General features: G+C 36.4%; 1 non-coding gene and 1 pseudogene across 1 annotated transcript; one reads left to right on the top strand and one right to left on the bottom strand.

The window, feature by feature from the left end:
• Positions 1-5,600: 5,600 nt before the first annotated feature.
• On the bottom strand, positions 5,601-10,937 carry LOC149496260 (uncharacterized; annotated as a pseudogene).
• On the top strand, positions 10,474-10,580 carry LOC149496261 (small nucleolar RNA R71). Its single transcript, XR_016321080.1, has one exon. It is a non-coding gene; the product is annotated as a small nucleolar RNA R71 (small nucleolar RNA).
• Positions 10,938-13,962: the final 3,025 nt, after the last annotated feature.

The raw sequence follows: 13,962 nt of genomic DNA, 5'->3' as shown, positions 1-13,962 counted from the left end.
TAAAGGACATTTTTTTTTATAAATTAAGAGTTAATTTCTAAATATTCTTATCATATTAATTAAAAGATTGTTAATTTATATTTAAATTATAAATTTTAATTAATATAAAATTTCTCAATTAAGATTGAAAATATAATTATTGTGGACTACATAAAAAAAGATAATATATTTTCCTCCTTTCAAATTTTAACCAGGTTTATAATATATATTTTATTTCCTAACTAATAATATATGTAATTGGATTTCTAAGTAAATAAAATCGAACTTATAATATATATATATATATATATATATATATATATATATATATATATATATATATATATATATATAATATTATATTCTTATCATATTTAATATGTAACTTTTATAGTATAACATAACCAATCAAAATAAAATCACCTTTGCACACTAAGACATAATGTAGTGGTATATACATATACGATTTGATATTAGATCTAGGTTCAAATCTCCCCTTCCTCGATACTCAAAGAAGAAATTAAATTACTCTCATTTTTTCAACCAACAAAATTAAAATCTTTTAAAAAAATAATACTCTTACCATATTAATATATCTTATTTAATATATTATATAATTTCTTAGGTTATCCAATAAACTTTTAATTTAGATAGGAAATTAATGTGACCAATGCAACATTAAGTGTCTAAAATGCCCCTACTAAGTTTATATATTAATAAAAATGTCTTAAAAGATTTTAATTCTATTGATTGAAAAAATAAAAGTAACTTAATTTTGATTGGTTATTAGTTTTCTTTTTAAGTATAAATGTAGTATATATACCTCAACTAAATTTATGGATTGATTCTATTAGCATTTCTCCCCTATGGACTGGGACTTTGATCATCTGTTTATCTCTGCAGATGAGCAGAAGGAGATCTTTGTTGGTCCTAGGAGGGTAGCGGTAGTGAAACCTATGAATTTTGTATGGTGGGGAGCTTTCCTACATACAGTTCTGTAAACTTTCAAAACATGAAAACTATTTTTGTTGATTTGTGGCACCCTATGGGGGAAGTAACCATAACGGGTTTGGGTGTGAGGCAATTCTTATTTCGCTTTCATAACAGTGTTGATTGGGAAAGGGCTGTTAACAGAGCTCCACGGATGTTCAATCGCCATCTTTTAGTTTGGAGTTCGATAAAGGATGGGGAAGATTCGATGGATATTCCTTTACTGTCTTCAGACTTTTGGGTGCAAGTACATGACTTACCGATTGGGTTTATGATCGAAGCAGTGGCTGTAATGCTAGGAAATTTTGTGGGTGCTTTTATCGAATATGATGCTCGTAGTAACTCTAATCCTTCGCACAAATATATGCAAATTAGAGTTAGACTAGGTATCCGACACCCTCTGAAACGAAGAAGGAAAGTTGTAGATTTAGAGGGTAACGTTTACTACGTCTAGTTTCGAGATGAAGATTGCCAGTCTTTTGTTAATTGTGTAGGAAGTTAGGGCTCACTGATTCGTTTTGTGAGATTAGGGTGCATAAGGCAAAAGAAGATTTAAAACCAGAGTGGGATGATCATTACGAGTTCCCAATCGTTGAATGTCTCAAACACAAAGTTACTGGTTGCGGGAGGACGGTATTGTTGAGGTTCCGGGACCCAGGGGAGTCGATATGTGGTATGCTGGTGTTGACAACTACGCACTAAAATCACATGGCTTTAGAAATACCTTTTATAGTTTTACTAGAAATATAGACATTAACAAGCATGATGGAGGGTCTATGGACACAGATAATGCTAGCGTTGATCATGACAGTAATGGTGGGTTAGGGGAAGAGGAGGAGGTAACATAACCGATTGAAGCAAAGAAGAGACCCAGGAATAATTTGCACACTTTTGCTACATCTATTTCTAAAACTAAGGATTTCAGTTGTTAGCTCTCACTTATTAGCTTCGATTATAGGTACATCTAAAGCGGTTGATCTTGGTAAGTAGAATAGCCGAAAGCCATGAAGATCTTCAACTAGAACTGCCAGGGGCTTGACAACTCTCGGACAATAAACGCACTCAAAGATTTTGCTTTGAGTTATAGGCCAAACGTGATTTTCCTTATTGGGACATTAGTCCATAGGGAGAGATGGAAGTTGATAGACTTTTTCGCAAGTGTACGAAATCGCAAACCAAGTACTAAAATTGTGCTAATATACTATTATTTAGATGGCAATAAGGAGAATTACTTTAAGGAATTAAATTTAAAAAATAAAAGAGAGCAAAAAGAAATCAAGCAAGGCAATTCGATAAAAAGAAATCAAGGACTAAAAGCTAGTAGGGATTTTGATTTCACTTAATTCTATTCAATTTATTTTATTAGTTTAATAATCAATTTTAATTGTTCAAGTAGGGGAAATGTTTCTGACTCTCAAAGGTGCTTTCTCGCGCCCGCGTATATGAATATCGCGCTCGCGTCTTTCTGGTCCAATTGCTTCTGAAACTCAGATCTGCTTGTCGCGCCCGCGTATATGAATGTCGCGCTCGCGACGTGGGCATTTTTCTTTGTTGCGACTTGCTTGAACGCGCGAAGGCTGGATCAAGGAATTCTTCTATCTTTTTAACTTGTTTTGACCCTATTTTTGTATAAAACAAGTCTTTGCTCCAACTTTGTTCCTGCAATTCACTTTAAAACAAAACAACACGAACAAACGTAAAATGTACAAAAACAATCATGCATTCATGCAATTTATATCGAAATAACATAACAAGATTTGCCCGCTTTGCGAGGCTATCAATTCCCCCACACTTAGCTCTTTGCTTGTCCCTAAGCAAAATTTTTATCCTTCTTTTTGAACTTCATGTTGATCATGTTTGTTTTTATTTGTTGATTTAGACTTCTTAAGTAATCTACCAAAGATAAGAGATTAATGTATTTATGAACTAAGTAGTATAAATGCATATGACATGTAAAACTTTCAATATAGCAAACAAAAATCTAAACTATAAGAAATCTAGCCATTTTTAAGAAATGAGATAGGCAATCCTCCATCCCTAGAATGCAAAGAATAGGAAGTACTTTAGATAGCATACATGTATTGTTTCTTATCTCAAGGCATTTTTAGGTTGTCTTATTTCTAACTCACTTAAGTGGTTGCATTTTATGCTCCATACCACATTTTTTTCTTTTGCTATTTTTATTCTAGGTATATGGGAATGTAATTGATAAGTGGTTGCATTTTATGCTCCATACCACTTTGCTTTTAAAAACGGATTTTCCGTTATTCCCTCTATCGTATATTTTTCTCTCTTGAACATACCTTCATCCTTTATTGACTTGAAACATACAAGTTTTTAATTTCTTTCTATTCTTCATTCAAGTTAGGAATCAAGCTTCTCTAAAACAAAAGATAATGTCTAGATAGTTAACTAAAGATTAGAATGTGCTATTTGAAAATTTTAATATGTCATATGTAATATATTAACACTTTAAGTTCATATAAGAATTTAATCTCTTTAATCATGGTATATTATTCAAGACTTCTATTTCAACAAGCAAAATACAAACAAATCAACATGTAGAGACTAAAACAATGAACTAAGGCAAAGAAGTTGACTTTTTTAATTGTCACAATTTTTTTTTTAAACATGATAAAAATAATGAAATGTAAGTCTCCCCCACACTTAAAAGCTACAATGTCCTCATTGTGTGAGGTTAAAATGCAAATAAAACATACGACACATGCATAAACACACAAACAAATACTAAAAATAGAAAGAAAAACTTAAAGGGAAATAGAAAAACCTTAGGCCTCCGGAGAACCTGGAGGCGATGGAGTGAACTCGATGTGTTGATGGTGGAAGTATTTCATCCACTTCCGTTCCATCCGTTCGTGGTTTTTCTGGATTGTATGCAGTTTTTGTCCCATGTCAAGAACAGTAACTTGCAAGGTTTCCTGCGATTGCTGTAAAGCTTCCACTTTACTCAACACTTGTTTCCACCCGGCAACTTCATCTTCTTCTTCTTCGGCATGAGAAGATGATGTGACCGGTACTTTGCCCTTCCGCTGTCTTTGCATTTGTGCCTCAGAGGTGCCGTCGTCGCGATCATTCTGCCCAACTCGCCTTTCCCATGGCTTCCAGCGATATAGAACTGTGCTGCCAGCTTTGATTTCTTCAACCGACCCTGTCTTTTTCAAGAATGTGCCATCCATATATCGGAAAATGTCTGTAGGCTGGGGCTGATAAGGTGGAATAGGCATCCGAGCAATATGTGCCAAGATAGGCGCCAGACTACCCACTCTTAAAGTAACTTTGCCTTGATGACGAGAGGCATTGTATATTGTATCGAGTATTATTCCTGCAACGTCCACTCGTTTTCCCTGTAAAATACAATCCAAAATAAACAAGTCTCTTGTTTGGACTTTGGATGCTTCCACCCGTCCAAACAAGGCATAACACAAATACTTCTGCAGATACAAAATACTCTCATCTTTTATCCATTTATTTCCAGAATTTCGTGGGGTAAAAGTTGATTGCCCTGTTAGTTTTTTCCAAACGGAAGATGCATTCCATCCTTTCGGTTTAGGAGGACATAAACTTTTGGGAAATCCTAACCATTCATGCATTTGATCATATCCCACAGTTAATTCTTCTCCATCCACTCTAAATGTGATGGCCATTTCATTATCATCTACCCAATCAATAGTAGTTAGTAACTCTAAACTTAATTTAGCATTTTCAGGAATTTGTAATTGACTAAATATTTCAAAATTTAGAGTTTCCAAATACTCCTGTACTTTCTCTAAAATACCAGTATTTTGTAAAAAGGTTGGGTTAAGAAGATACATACCTGTGAAAGTGCACTTGGCTAGGCGTGTGTAGCGTTCTCCCTCCGCTATAGTATATATGGGGAAAGGAGCCTTATATCTGGTGGCCAAATCCTTTCGTGCTGGTGCAGAGGAGGAAGATCCTTCCTTGTTCTTCCTAGCCTTTTGCTTAAATGGCATGGTGTGAGTGTGGATGGAGTTATTTGTTGCTTAAGATATGTAGAAAAGAGGGTTGCTGGGAATTGATTTTGTAGTGACAGAGTTTGGGGGTTTGTAAAGAAGGGACTTGAATTTCTTATATAGATGAATTGGGGAAGGATAGGGTTGAGTAGTTAATGGGGAAGTTGAAAAGGAAGAGTTTTGATTGGATTTGAAAGGTTACTTACAGTTTTTCGCAGGTTTGAATGCCTTGGGAAGGAGAAGAATTGATTGGAATGTGAGAGGGCAGTTGAGAATTTCTGACCGTTAGGAAGTTGCGCCAAAAATTTGTGGAATCGCGCCAGGAATTTTTCTGGAGTCGCGATTGTGTCTGAAAATTCGCGCTCGCGAATGGTTCTCGCCTTGCCTCTGTCCTCTTTTGTGCCCTAATCGCGCTCGTGCTTAGTATTATCGTGATCGCGAGATTGAATCTCTGTGCTTCTGACTTATTTTGCAAAAACTCGCGCTCGTGCAGATATATGTCGCGATCGCGATTTTGATCCGGAAGCTTCTGACTTCTTTTGTGGAGTAGTCGCGCTCGCGCAGAGTAATGTCGCGATCGCGAGCTTTGTTTTAAAAAGCTTCTATCTCTTTTTTGCAACATTCGCGATCGCGTGTCATTTATTCGCGCTCGCGAATTTTGGCTTCCTGCAAAAATAGAATTCTCTGCACACTTGATTTTTGATGGGTTTCCTTTTTTTTTTATATATATATATGAAGGTAATATAAAATAAATAAAATAATAAGTTATAATAAACAAAGTATATTAATTTATTGATATTATACATACCTATTTGATTCAAAATGTTACCTGTGGTGGATCATCAATCCTATTACCCAAATAAAGCTTACACCGTTGTCCATTGACCATAAATGTGGATCCATTAGATAGATTCTTCAATTCTAATGCTCCATGTTCTGCAACTTTGATTACTTCAAATGGTCCACTCCATCTGGACTTCAATTTTCCAGGAAATAGGCGTAATCTTGAATTAAATAATAACACCTGGTCTCCTTCTTTAAATGATTTGATTCGGATTTGATTATCATGCCATTTCTTAGTTCTTTCCTTATATAACTTGGCATTTTCATATGCTAATAATCTGATCTCATCAAGTTCATTCAACTGAAGTTTCCTTTTGTAACCAGCCTTGCTTGAATCAAAATTCAAAGACTTTATTGCCCAATATGCTTTGTATTCCAATTCTAGGGGTAGGTGACATGCCTTGCCATAGATTAAACGATATGGAGACATCCCAATTGGTGTCTTAAATGCCGTTCTATACGCCCAAAGTGCATCATCGAGTTTAAGTGACCAATCCTTACGTGATGAATTGACCGTTTTTTCCAAAATCCACTTAAGCTCGCGGTTGGAGATTTCCACTTGACTGCTAGTTTGTGGATGATACGGAGTAGATACCTTGTGATGTACTCCATATTTCCTCAAAAGACTTTCAAATGATCTATTTAAAAAGTGCGTACCTCCATCACTTATGATTGCTCTGGGAACCCCAAATCTGGTAAATAATGCTTTTAAGAATTTTACCACTGTATTGGCGTTGTTTGTGACACAAGCTTGTGCTTCCACCCACTTGGAAACGTAGTCAACAGCTACTAAGATATAACTTTTACCTTGTGAAATAGGGAATGGTCCCATGAAGTCGATTCCCCATACATCGAATATCTCTACCTCGAGTATGTTGGATAAAGGCATTTCATCTTTTCGACTTATGTTGCCAACCCGTTGACACCTGTCACAATGAGACATAAATATACGAGCATCGTGAAATAGAGTGGGCCAATAAAAACCACTTTCCAAAACCTTTGAAGCAGTTCTATTTGCTCCATGATGCCCTCCATATGGACTAGAGTGACAATGCATAAGTATATCTTGTATTTCAGTTTCCCCTACACACCTTCTAATCATACCGTCCATACATATCTTGAACAAGAATGGTTCGTCCCATAAGAAATTTTTAGCATCTGCATAGAACTTCTTCTTTTGTGCATAAGTCATATCTGGAGGTATGATGTTAGAAGCTAGAAAATTTGCAATGTCAGCATACCAAGGTGTGTGAACATGTTGTACTAACATTAAATTCTCATCTGGAAAACTTTCATTTATAATTGTAGTTTCTCCTATTGGTCCTTCTTCATTTTCCAGACGTGATAAATGATCAGCAACTAAATTTTCAGAACCCTTTTTATCTCTAATTTCAATGTCAAATTCTTGCAATAATAATACCCATCGAATAAGACGTGGTTTTGCATCTTTTTTAGCAAACAGGTATTTCAATGCAGAATGATCAGTATAGATTATGACTTTGGCTCCTAACAAGTATGATCTGAATTTATCACATGCATATACTACAGCCAACATTTCCTTCTCAGTAGTTGTATAGTTTATTTGAGTACTAGTTAGAACATGGCTAGCATAGTATATCACATGCAACTTTTTCTCATGTATTTGGCCTAAAACACAACCAACAGCAACATCACTAGCATCACACATTATTTCAAATGGTAATCCCCAATTGGGTTTTGCTATAATAGGTGCACTTACTAATGCATTCTTTAAAGTATTAAAAGCTTCCAAACATTCTGGAGAAAAATCAAAAGATGCATCTTTAACAAGTAAGTTAGTTAGAGGCTTAGCAATGATAGAAAAATTTTTTATAAATCTTCTATAAAATCCTGCATGGCCTAGAAAAGATCTTATACCTTTAACCGTAGTGGGAGGAGGTAACTTTTCTATGGCTTCTATCTTTGCCCTATCTGTCTGGATTCCTTCCTTACTTATTTTGTGCCCTAAAACAATGCCCTTATCAACCATAAAGTGGCATTTCTCCCAATTCAAAACCAAGTTAGCACTTTCACATCTTGACAATACAAGATCTAGATTTTTCAAACAATCTTCAAATGAATCACCATACACAGAAAAGTCATCCATAAAGACATCCATAATTTCTTCTATGTAATCATTAAAAATCGCGGTCATGCAACATTGAAATGTTGCAGGTGCATTGCATAATCCAAAAGGCATGCGCCTATATGCAAATGTACCAAATGGACAAGTAAATGTGGTCTTTTCTTGGTCATTCGGAAAGATATAAATCTGAAAATATCCCGAATATCCATCGAGAAAACAATAGAAAGCATGACCAGCAATTCTTTCTAACATTTGATCTATGAATGGTAACGAAAAATGATCTTTTCTTGTGGCTGAATTAAGTTTTCTATAATCAATACATACCCTCCAACCTGTAGTGGTCCTAGTAGGAATTAGTTCACCATCTTCATTTTTTACTACAGTCATTCCTCCCTTTTTAGGCACACATTGGATTGGACTAACCCATTGGCTATCCGAAATTGGGTATATTATTCCTGCATCTAGCAATTTGATAATTTCTTTCTTCACTACTTCTTTCATATTAGGATTAAGTCTCCTTTGTCTTTCTGCCTTAGGTATATGTCCATCCTCAAGATTGATATAATGCATGACTCGATTTGGACTTATCCCCTTAAGATCAGAAATTTGCCATCCTATACTCTTAATCCTATTTCTAACAATTTTTAACAAGTCATTTTCTTGATCTATAGTTAATTTGTTAGAAATAATTATAGGAAGAGTGTGATCTTTACCTAAGAAAGCATATCGTAGATGATTCGGTAACTCTTTAAGATCTATTGTTGGTGGAACTTCAATTGATGGTGGTAAAGGTTCATGCTCCCTAAGTAACATTTCAGGTCTTAAATTTATAAACTCCTCTTCTTTATTATTGACATTTTCTTCCTCAAAATTTTCCTTATCTTCCAAAGCAAACATTTCTTGTATGCAGACATCAACTACATCAATTCTCATGCAATTCCCCTCATCCATAGGATATTTCATAGCTTTATCTATATGAAATTCAATGACATCATCACCTATCCTAAGGACTAATTTTCCTTCTGAAACATCAATTAATGCCCTCCCTGTGTTCATAAATGGTCTTCCTAAAATAAGAGGACAATTTTCATCATAAACAAAGTCAAGTATGACGAAATCAGTTGGAAAAATAAATTTGTCAACCTTAACAAGCACATCCTCAATGATACCATAAGGTCTTTTAATAGTTTGGTCAGCAAGTTGTAAAACCATATTAGTTCTTTTAACTTCATCCTCTAATCCCAATTTCTTAAAGAGAGATAATGGCATCAAATTAATACTTGCTCCTAAATCACACAGGCATTTAGGAAAATCTACTTTACCTAATTTGCATGGTATAGTGAAACTCCCTGGATCTTTGAGTTTAGTAGGTAACTTACTTGAGATTATGGAATTGCAATCCTCAGTTAGAGTGACTGTCGACACATCTTCCCAACTACATTTCTTTGAGATCAATTCTTTAAGGAACTTACCGTAATTTGGAATTTGTGTGATAGCTTCCATAAGTGACATGTTGATATGCAAATTTTTCAGTTTATCAATAAAATTTAAGAACTGCTTATCTTGCTCCTGCTTCTTGAGCCTTTGCGGAAAAGGTGGCCTAGATTGATAAATTTTAATGTTGTCCTTCTCCGTGTCCTTTCCTTTTTCTTGTCCTCTTGATCCTGCACTATTTACTTCACTGCTTGGTTCACCAACCGGCTCCACAGTTATGTTATTCAAAATATTAGCATCAATACCCGAAGGAACTATTTTATCTACTATTTTTCCACTTCGTAAGGCAATGGCGCTCACATTCTCCCTAGGATTCTTTTCTGTATTACTAGGAAGATTTCCCACTTCACGTGAGGAAATAGCACTTGCAAGTTGCCCTACTTGTACCTCCAAGTTATGTATAAATGATGAATGATTTTTGAATAACTTATCAAACTTTGATTCTAACCATTTAAAGCTATCATCCTGACTACTCATCTTTTGGTTAAAGCCCTCCAGAAATTTATCAATTTTATTAGTCAATTGTCCCGGTCTATCTTGATATTGACTACCCTGATTGCCTCTATCCTGATTATCATGATTTCTCCAAAAAGAGTTATGATAATTACGATTTTCAGCATTATAAGTATTTGAATATGGACCACGAACTTGTCCTTGGACATAATTCACTTGTTCCTCCATAACCGGATGCTTATAATTACATTCATTTGACACATGCCCATTTTGACCGCAATTGTCACAAATAAGAGATGTTGATTTACTTATGTTTAAGTTATCAATTTTATAAGACAAAGCAGAAATCTGTGCTTGCATCATAGTTAAGGGGTCTAATTCATGCACTTTCTTTGCCGAATTTTTGAAGAAGAAGAAGACTCATTACTAACAGTAGAATGACTTACCTGAACCTTTTCAGTTGGCCATATGCTATTATTGTTGGCCATTTCTTCTAGTAACTCAATTGCATCATTAGTAGTCTTCTTCATTAATGATCCTCCTGCCATAGCATCTATAGTTCCCCTTGTAGATGGTGTTACCCCATTGTAGAAGGTTTGAATCAATATATTTTGGGGAAGGCCATGGTGTGGGCAAACTCGTTGGAGCTCTTTGTAGCGATCCCATGCCTCATATAAGGATTCATTTTCATGTTGGGTAAATGAGGTTATTTCTTTGATAAGCCTAGCGGTTTTCGCTAGTGGGAAATATTTAGACAGGAAGGCTTGGGCTAATTCTTCCCACGTAGTGATAGAGTTTGGTGGTAATGAATTTAACCAAGCTTTTGCCTTGTCTTTCAATGTGAAAGGAAATAGACGTAACTTGATAGCATCTGCTGGTACTGAATTCATCTTGAATGTATCACAGATTTCAAGAAAACTGGCTATATGTGAGTTAGGATCTTCATTTGGTAATCCGTAGAACTGAACACTATTTTGAAGCATTTGTAATAAAGCAGGTTTAATCTCAAACTGGTTAGCATTCACCGGTGGACGTACTACTCCCTTTTGTGAACCATTTAAACTTGGAGTAACAAAGTCCATCAACCTCTGTGGCGGATTTCCATCACCCATGACTCTTGAATTTCTTCTTTTCTTTTTCTTCTTTCGTTGTGAAAGAAATTGTTCAATCTCAGGTTGATAATCCTCCAATTCACTGTTTGAAGATCTGGTGCTTGGCATATGAGGTGTGTAAATTATGTGTTTCTGCAAAATTTTGAATCAATTATAAGTAAGTATATTAATTAAAACAAGCTGTAAATCATATATAAGAATATTTCGTTAAATGACAGAACACCATTCCCCGGCAACGGCGCCAAAAACTTGTTGCGTCTCTTTTGAGTTCCCGCAAGTATACGGATCGCAACGTAGTAATAAAAGATCGATCCCACGAGGAACAGGTTGAGTACACTTGCTACTTTATTCTTACTGATATGTTTACAGGAATACAAATATAAAATAGTTCTAAGGAATTTCTTAGTTATTCTAGATCTAATGATTATTCAACTTCCACTACAAAAAAAACGCCATTTTGCGACCGACAAATCGGTCGCAAAATGGCAAAAATCGGTCGCTAATTTACTGTAGCGACCGATAAGTGTCGGTCGTAAAATCACTGGTCGCAAACCAATTTTGCGACCGATTGTGTCTTCGGTCGCAAATTAGAGACCGATAAAATCGGTCGCAAACGTGAATAAGCGGTCGCAATTTTTGGTCGCGGTTTAATTGGAAAATCAGTCGCAAATTTGGTCGCAGAAAGTCGGTCGCAATGTTTTGAAATCGGTCGCAAATTGTAAATTCAAAATGTTTACTTTTGGTAGCAAATCGGTCGCAAAAATGAAAAAAAAATAAAAAAAATTAAATATTGTTTTGAAACCAAAATTTTTCTGCACCTGTGAAAATTGACATAAATGCATATATATCACACACGCAATTCAAGAACAGTATAAAAATGTAATTTTTATTGTTTTGAACAAATTAAAATATGAAAATACAAATGAAAAACTAAAAAGGTCCAAAATCAAATCTATATATGCTGTTGCTCATCTGCAAGATCCGATGTCGGATCGCCGGGAGGAGTACCTGCTGGATGTGATGTAGCGCCAGGAGGGGTGACCAAGGTATCGTCTGCAGCACCGGGATCAGGAGCCGATAGTGGCTGCTGCTGAGACGTCGAAACATGTCGGTCTGTAGCAGGCGCAGGATCAGAGGAAGAAGTACCAGCACCGTGCTCACCGGACAGTCGCATCACATGCGCTCTAAGCTCTGCAATTTGTTCTGCTGATCAGCAAGCTGAGCCCGTATATCATCATCATAGTGCGAGTCAGTGTGCTCCGGCTGTGGTGCTGCGCTGGCTGTAGAAGCGTGAGCTGCTGAGCCAGTGTAAAACTGTGATGCCTGAGACCCGATGCCGTATACCTTCCTCTTCTTCTCGCCCCCTACAGCCTCGAGATAAAGTGCTACCTCGTCAATTCTTGACTCAGCTTCGGATTCATCGGTCTGAGAAGTAACAATACGCTCCCGAGCTGTAGTATAGTTCTCCTGAAAACAAAAAATTAATAAATCAATGCAATTGCGAGCTTTGTTATATTGAACTTTGTACATCTTCATAATGATTAGAGGGTAAATGTAAATATTATTCATTGTTACTTACATTGACGCTCAGCGCACGTCTGTCGACAAAGGTATTACGATCGTGGTCCTTCGTGTGAGTGTATGTAAACACCTCCATCGGTGTGGGCTCACGACCTAATTCTTTAGCCTGTAATGAATTTATATGCATGATATATTAATATATATAGTGTCCTTTCATTAAACATCAGTTTCTTGTAAATGGACTAATTCACTTACTAATAATCGAGCTGTCTCTATAGCAGATATAGATCCGCCTGTGTGTCGCGAAGGTCCTGCTCCATCACCGCCAGTCTCACTGCACCTGTTTTGTGCAAATATCTCCCGCTTTCTCTTGAATGCAGGATCCTCCCAAGCCTTTTGCCAGCTCTCCCATATCTCCTGAGACACGCACTGCTGCTTCTTACCGCTTCTTCTCATCCTATAGGTGAAGTCAGCGTATCGATCGGCGCATATCTTCTCCCAGGCTACTTTCAGCATAGCCGTAATGGCCTCGTCCCATATGAAATGTTTCTGCAAAAAAAATGAAATATAGCGTTTAAACATTGTCGATTTGTATCTTGAATTGTAAACATTGAATGATGATATAACTTAAACCAAAGAATACCTAGAACTCCTCCCAATAAAAGTCTCTCGCCTCTTGTGGTACGGCATCCCATGTGTATCCTTCTTTATGCAGCTGTAGCTTGATTATCTTCAAAATTTGCCTCGCTGCTCGAGAAGATGGATATATGCTAAAAAAAAAAAAAAACAGAAGTAAAATATAATTACACGAAAGCATCACAGTTATGAATAAGTACAAAATATATATACAAAATATGCCTGCAGAAAATTTGAATAAGTACTTACTGTCCCGCTACCAAACTGAGGGTGATACGTGGATCTGATGAAACTGCAAAAGAAATACAAAGATTATAAATTTCTAGATAATTAATATATAATTAAAATGACAGTTATGACATTTATGATTACCTTGCACAGTAGGTGACTGTGCAGCTGGTGGAGTCTGTACTGGTCCAGAAACGGGAGTAGAAGAGGAAGGAGCAGAAGAGGATGGAGCAGAAGAGGAAGGAGCAGAAGGCTGTGATGGCGGCAGTACTGGACGCTGAGCAGAGGATGAAGCCCCAGACGTACCTGAAGAAGGATGTGATGGCGGCAGTACTGGACGCTGAGCAGAGGATGAAGCCCCAGACGTACCTGAAGAAGGATGTGATGGTGGCAGTACTGGTCGCTGAGCAGATGACGAAGCCCCAGACGTACCTGACGAAGGACGAGGGATCGACCCTCCTCCTCATTAATAATATTAATTACATATACATTTATCAATTTGTAACAGTTAAATTGCTCTAAGTTTTAAGTGTCTTCAATTTCATCTGCTTCCTCCTCCTCTTCATCAGCTTCCTCTTCTTCATATTCGTAATAATTTTCAGATGGAGTG

This window comes from Jatropha curcas, chromosome 5 (assembly GCF_041381405.1).
Source record: "Jatropha curcas cultivar XTBG-Jc1 chromosome 5, XTBG_Jcur_1.0, whole genome shotgun sequence".
Taxonomy (NCBI): domain Eukaryota; kingdom Viridiplantae; phylum Streptophyta; class Magnoliopsida; order Malpighiales; family Euphorbiaceae; genus Jatropha; species Jatropha curcas.
The sequence above is the reverse complement of the archived record's forward strand: the minus strand, read 5'-3'. Positions and strand labels throughout refer to the sequence as shown.